The following is a 7,803-nucleotide window of genomic DNA, read 5'->3' on the forward strand; positions in this document are numbered from 1 at the left end:
TTACTCTTTCCATCACGCCTTCTTTGCTTCTTAAGGTTCTCATACCACAAGGATGCATACTTGGTCATTTTCAAGGTAGCAACTGATACGTGCATTTTATATAGTCTTTTTAGCCTAATTTATGCGCGTATCTTTATGCTTTTATCGTGGTTTTATGCTACGAAATGCCCCGAATATGCTACTTTGGTGTATTTTGTCTTAATTGCAAGAATGGACCCAGAAAGTAGTGAAATCAAGCCTTTTACCGTCTATTTAGCATGCATTTGGAGGAAGAGTGAATTTGGAGCGGGAATGTAGCTATTTTGAGATGCGCAAAGAAGAAAGATAGTTAGGCGAGCAAAGGAAGAACTTCAAATTGCTAGTGCCTACTTTGGAGAGCCATATCTCGAGTTATACAACAGATATTCAGGTGATTCCAATTGGAGATGAAAGCTTGTCCTCTTATATTTCCAACGCCACCAGAATCGCCCTGTTTTCCCAAGTAACGAAGAAATGGCAGCCGTTCGAAGTTCAGTGCGCAAAGCAGGAAAGTGTTGCTGGAAAGTACTCGATCGAGTAGATTTATGTTCGATCGAGCCCTTTTTCTACTCGATCGAGTAGACTAAATTTATGGTTTACTCGATCAAGTAGATTTTCTACTCGATCGAGTGGTTTAAGCTTTAGTTACTTGATCGAGTGGTTTTATTCCACTCGATCGAGTGGATTTGTCTACGGGATGGGCTTTTTAGCTTTAATTCCGTCAATTAGGTTAATAAATCCTATTTTTCTATAAATAGGAAGCTTAGGATGTCATTTACTCTCTCTTCTCTGCTTCTCCTCTCCTCTCTCTTCTCTTCTCCCTTACTCGGTTACTGTACACTGCTACTGTTACTTTGTTCTTAATTTCCGGATCATTAATTCAGTATTAATTCTTTCTCTTTCTTTTCTTCTTTAATTATTGTTTATGTTTATTGTTCTTCCTTTATTTCTCGTTTCCCCTTTTATTATGTCTATATAATCCCGTAGTATGTTAGGATTAGGGAAGCCGTGGTAGCAATGTGTTATAATTGACTTGAATAGATTAGTTTTGCGATAAGAATTGTATTAGGCAATTTAATTGTTATTAGGTCAAATGGATGCATGCAGGAGACCATTTATCTAGTTAACCCCGACCTGGATCGAAAGATTGGAAGGGAAGGCTTGCTTAATCACAATAGGGTATTGTAGTGAGGGCGAAAGCTAAGCTATTTACGCTTTAGGGCGGTTTAAGGACCGAAAGGTGACGACCATAGCTCTTCTTATCAATAGTCTAATCGCCTTAGTATTCCCGATAGTGTAGCTGCCACGTTAGACCGATTCCTAGCATATTCCCTTCTCCTCTGTTAAATTCTCTTATTCATTTCCCTTTTTGCTTTAGTCTCATTAGTATAGTCAACACAATTCAAACCCCATCGTGACATTAGACAGATAGAATAGACAAGTAGATAGTACACCGCCTCCCTGTGGAGATCGACCCTACTTACCGCTGACTTCTGTTATTAGTACTTAGGTATTTTATTTTTGGTACGAAACGACAGTATCAAATTTTGGCGCCGTTGCCGGGGAGTCATTCTATTTATTTATTTGTTTAATTTTATCTGTTTTTAGCTTCAAGGGATTTATCCCCTGAGGCCGTTCTAATCTTTTTCCTTGAGTGCTGTTTTGATAGGCCTTACAGGTTCTACCTAGACAGTTCTAGGTGAAAGATCGTCAAAGGGAAGGCTTGAGTACCTTTGACCCATCACCAATGTTCTATTATATGGAACAACCGGTGATTTACTGCGGGAGATGTGGTGCTGCTGGGCATGATGCAGTTTCTTGTTTGGCAGAGATTGATGAAGTTTACGCGTTCAAGCAGCGCAGTCAAGCTAGTCAAGCAGCGGTAGTTGGGCCGCCACATCCACCCTATCAATGGCCACCGCAACAAGATCCTCCTGATATACAGAAAGAAGAGATTGCAGAGCTGAAATCTTTATTGGAGACACTTGCATTTCAAATGCAAGATTATGATCGAGTGAGGCAAGAGAGTGATAGACGTGTGGATGCTCAAATCATACGGCTGGAGTCTGAAATTGCTCAGTTAGCAGCTGAGTCGGATAATTGGCAACCAGAAGAGGTATACCTTGCTGAGAGCGGTTTTTCCCATGAAGAAACCGTGTTGTCCAGTGCTGAGGATGACTTTTATGACTCGGACGACGAGTTTCTATCACATTTCACTGCCTTACACGAGGATTTCAGCCCTGAACAGGAGGAATCACTCGATCAAGTGACTAATATTAGTCGATCGAGTGATTTTTCAGGAGAAAGTACTCGATCGAGTGGAATTCAGGAGGAAACTGGTCGATCGAGTGGTTATTCTGCTCGATCGACTGAATTGGCCATTGGGAGCTTTGATTCGTCATATGGGTTTGATTTAGATGACGATTTTGATGATGACAACGGTTATGGTGAGTCTCCCCTTTTCAAGGCCGAGCTGGATGCGCTTGAGGCTGAGATTTACGGGACGAATTCCACTGAGGGCGACGAAAGGACAGCTGAGTCGGTATTTGCTCCTAGCACGGATGAGGTATTACACTCTTTTGTCGATGACTCCATTGAGAGCAACCTACCTGAGGTAATTAGCGGTAATTTTATTATTGTTAATTTTCAAAGTAAGCTACCTCATTTGACTCGTGCTAATTCTTTTAATGCTATACCCCCTCCCATGTGGACGTATAATTTAACTGCCTTTCACCGTACTTGTCATGTCAAAATTGCTAATCTGAATCGGGACCCTAATATATTGACAATTGCTCCTGCGCTCCTATATTTTGTGGATAAATTTAGGAGCTCACATAGAAAATTTGTTAGACTTAAATGTTTACATATTTTTATTTCCTATTTCTGTAATCCACTTTTGTGCTACTTATGCTTTTGTGTAGCACATGCGCAGATGTACGATTTAATGTTGCGCGCTTTAAGCTGTTTTGATTGTGACTAATTAAAGAGCCTCGAAGAAAAGAAGGTCGAGCTGGGACCTGACTGAAGCTAGCGCTACCCGGGAGGCAACCCGGCGTCTTTATTTTGCATTTTTATTTACTTTCAGTTGTAATAAATGGTTTTTATACCATAGACTATCTCAGTTTGCTTGTTTAGTTAGTTGCGGGCTGTTTTAAATTGCATTTTGCAGGTAATACATTGAGAATCACTCGATCGAGTAGTTTTTCTACTCGATCGAGCACTTTAGCTGATGGATTCCCTTGATCGAGTGATTAATCTACTCGATCGACCACCTGCAGATAGAGAACTACTCGATCGACTGACTTTCCCCTCGACCGAGCAGTTTTAGACGCCCATGTTACTCGATCAGCCACTGTTCGACTGCTATCGAGTGTTATTGACTTGGATTAGCTTTCTGAGACGGTTTTCCGGGCCCTTAGCAACCTCCCATGTTCATGGTCGGTTTGGGGAGGTCCCTTATTTTCGCGCAATCTTGTAAGTTTTCCGCATTTACTCTCTTTCTCCTTTAGTTTGCGTTTCCTTTCCATGTTTTGGTACAATGGGGCATTGTACGGTTTGGTTTGGGGAGGTTATGCATCCATATCTGTGTCTGCATCTTGTTTTTATTGCATTTCTGTTTTCACGTTTATTTTATTTCTGTTTGCATTGTTTTTATTTCTAAAATTCAAAAATTCCATAAAAATTAAAAAATTGTTAAAAATTCAAAAAAATTTCACGTTTAGTTTAGCATATAGGTTGAGTCGGAACTGTAGATTTCAATGATGATATTGCACTGCATTTGTCTTTTTGCTGAAGCCTTACATTGAACTATTATCTTTTAGCATTGTCTTATTGCATATCTACGAGTTAATGTTTAAATTTAGCTGAACGAATAGACTTGACCTGAAATTTTGGCAACCTACTTATATATTCTAAGGATTAGAGCCTTATAAACTGGTGTCATTTATGACCAGTTTCATGTAGGATTGTGAGTAGTTACTCCTTGCATAACATGTATCATTAATTTGCACGTTTATGAAATTCAATTGCTTTTTGCCGTCATACATTCGGGTTAGTGGTTGGTGTCACGTGCAGGGAGGCGCTTACAATTTCCCTTTCTTTCATTTTTACCCATAAACTCCACATTAGCCAAATTTGCTAGTTGACCCTTAGCAACATCCAAATTTAGCTTGCCTTGTCAAGCTAGTTTAGATTGTTTTTGCGGTATTTTGTCTATTGTATCAAGTTTGGCTTGTATCCCTTGAATCGGAGTTGGTATTTTATGAAGAAAAGGAGGTTGTTGAAAAAGACGTGAAATGAAAAAAAAGAAGTTGAAAAAAAAACGAGAAGTTGAAAAAAGGGAATTCGAAGAAAAAGAAAAAAAACCGAAAAAAAATAGAAAGAAAAAGAAAAAAAAATGATGTTTGTTGACGGTTTCTGCTCCTATGTTCTATCTTATATCATTTGAGGAGTATTTTTGGTTTGGTTTGGTGAGATTTTATGCCAAATGAAGGGCATGTGCTTAATTCTATAATTGAGTTGGAAATGGATATGTTTCATATAGTTCTGTTTAGGTACTAGCTTGGCCGCCTATACCTCCACATTCCCATAAATGTTTTGCCTTTTCTTACCCATTGCCTCACTTTACCATATTTTTGTATGCCCTCGGCTGTGACAGGACCTCGTTTGGTTGGAATGTATGTGCGGTAGCTAGAATTGTTTATCATATTAGTTGCATGCATGTTTATGTGGGTCGTAGTCTAGGTGAGCGACTATTTTTATTTCTCTCTTATATATATATTCACCCTTTTGCTTCATGAGAGAAGAGTGACCCGTGAGAGTCCATTATTAAAGGTCTTGCAAGGTCGACGGTTCAGCTTTATTATGAACATCTTATAACTCGTTTGCATTTGACTGTTTTGCTATAAGTGTTGGTTTGCTTGCATTAAATTGGCTTAAGTGGGCATTTGTAGCTTGCTCTGAGTTATCTTTTCCGTTCCTTTAGTTGCATTTTAGTTTACTCGGGGACGAGTAAAGGTTTGGTTTGGGGAGATTTGATACGTGCATTTTATATAGTCTTTTTAGCCTAATTTATGCGCGTATCTTTATGCTTTTATCGTGGTTTTATGCTACGAAATGCCCCGAATATGCTACTTTGGTGTATTTTATCTTAATTGCAGGAATGGACCCAGAAAGTAGTGAAATCAAGCCTTTTACCGTCCATTTAGCATGAATTTGGAGGAAGAGTGAATTTGGAGCGGGAATGTAGCTATTTTGAGATGCGCAAAGAAGAAAGATAGTTAGGCGAGCAAAGGAAGAACTTCAAATTGCTAGTGCCTACTTTGGAGAGCCATATCTCGAGTTCTACAACAGATATTCAGGTGACTCCAATTGGAGATGAAAGCTTGTCCTCTTATATTTCCAACGCCACCAGAATCGCCCTGTTTTCCCAAGTAACGAAGAAATGGCAGCCGTTCGAAGTTCAGTGCGCAAAGCAGGAAAGTGTTGCTGGAAAGTACTCGATCGAGTAGATTTATGTTCGATCGAGCCCTTTTTCTACTCGATCGAGTAGACTAAATTTATGGTTTACTCGATCAAGTAGATTTTCTACTCGATCGAGTGGTTTAAGCTTTAGTTACTTGATCGAGTGGTTTTATTCCACTCGATCGAGAGGATTTGTCTACGGGATGGGCTTTTTAGCTTTAATTCCGTCAATTAGGTTAATAAATCCTATTTTTCTATAAATAGGAAGCTTAGGACGTCATTTACTCTCTCTTCTCTGCTTCTCCTCTCCTCTCTCTTCTCGTCTCCCTTACTCGGTTACTGTACACTGCTACTGTTACTTTGTTCTTAATTTCCGGATCATTAATTCAGTATTAATTCTTTCTCTTTCTTTTCTTCTTTAATTATTGTTTATGTTTATTGTTCTTCCTTTATTTCTCGTTTCCCCTTTTATTATGTCTAGATAATCCCGTAGTATGTTAGGATTAGGGAAGCCGTGGTAGCAATGTGTTATAATTGACTTGAATAGATTAGTTTTGCGATAAGATTTGTATTAGGCAATTTAATTGTTATTAGGTCAAATGTATGCATGCAGGAGACCATTTATCTAGTTAACCCCGACCTGGATCGAAAGATTGGAAGGGAAGGCTTGCTTAATCACAATAGGGTATTGTAGTGAGGGCGAAAGCTAAGCTATTTACGCTTTAGGGCGGTTTAAGGACCGAAAGGTGACGACCATAACTCTTCTTATCAATAGTCTAATCGCCTTAGTATTCCCGATAGTGTAGCTGCCACGGTAGACCGATTCCTAGCATATTCCCTTCTCCTCTGTTAAATTCTCTTATTCATTTCCCTTTTTGCTTTAGTCTCATTAGTATAGCCAACACAATTCAAACCCCATCGTGACATTAGACAGATAGAATAGACAAGTAGATAGTACACCGCCTCCCTGTGGAGATCGACCCTACTTACCGCTGACTTCTGTTATTAGTACTTAGGTATTTTATTTTTGGTACGAAACGACAGTATCAGCAACCTTGAATTGCTTGTGTTCATCATAGCCTTTATATTCAAAGACTCTCTCTGCTTGTCTCACCCAATCTAGGAATTTTTCAGCATCAAGTTCCCCTTCAAACTCCGGGATATCAAGTTTTAATCCACGATCATCATCATTATTCCTCCTTAGTTCAGGAATGGAATGATGGCTCTCATCGGAATCTGAACTTTCAACGTGCCTTTCCCCTTCTTTCTAAGAGTATGATTACAAATCTGATCAATCTTATAATTCATTTGTGCCATTCGTTTTGTTAAGTAATCCATACGTTCGTTCCTCCCATGGTTCTTGATATGAACCATCACGAGACATCTTTTTTTTTTTTTCATACGGGTGAACAGTACCAGACGTGAACAGTAAGATTTTTTTTTTTTCAAGATAACAACACTAGAAATGGATCGTCTTGCTTATGGAAAATCAAGAGGTGAAGCTCTGATACCAATTTGATGTAAAACCGGGTACCAATTTGGTGTGAATTTTAGACACAAAAGGGACCTGATTTGGTGAAGTGTTTTGAGTGATATTTTTGTGGGAAATAATCTGTATACTTCCCTTAATTTAAAGGATTATAACGATATAATTAGGATGATCTATGGTCATAAAATAAAATACATAAGCATAAGTAAAAAGATCTAGAATTAACCTCGGGTCCTTGCAAAATTGGCCTAAGAACAATATCAAAATTGATATTCGCCTATTAGTTGCACCCAAGACGATCTAAGATATACCCTTTGATTATGCTAGAAATCAATCTAAAAATTTCTGTAAATTTAGTTGTTTTGTGTTTTCTTGTGATGAGGAAAAAAAAGACTAGGTCAGAAAAAAGCATTAGGGTAGAAATAATTCTCCCCTTTTCTCTTATATAGACCGAAATACCAATTAATTTAGGAAACATATTAGTCTCCTAAATTTCGGCCAATATGGACCGAAATAAGGAGTAATATTTCCTTATTTTGGTCTTTCCAAAAAATATATAAAGTGTGTTAAATTGTCATCTAGTGAGGATCGAACCCATGACCTCCTGGCTTGTGTACCCTCACTATTACCACTATGACACATTCAACTTGTTGATATTAAATACAACTGATTATATTTAACTACGAATTAACAGATTAATTCGTCCAAACTAACCTTATATATATTTAATTAAATATAACTTATTATATTTAATTTACGAATTTACAGTTAATTCGTCTCAACTTAATATTATTTAATTTTCACTAAATAATTTTCTCATCAACACATTGACT

Source organism: Silene latifolia, chromosome 1 (assembly GCF_048544455.1).
Source record: "Silene latifolia isolate original U9 population chromosome 1, ASM4854445v1, whole genome shotgun sequence".
NCBI classification, from domain to species: Eukaryota; Viridiplantae; Streptophyta; class Magnoliopsida; order Caryophyllales; family Caryophyllaceae; genus Silene; species Silene latifolia.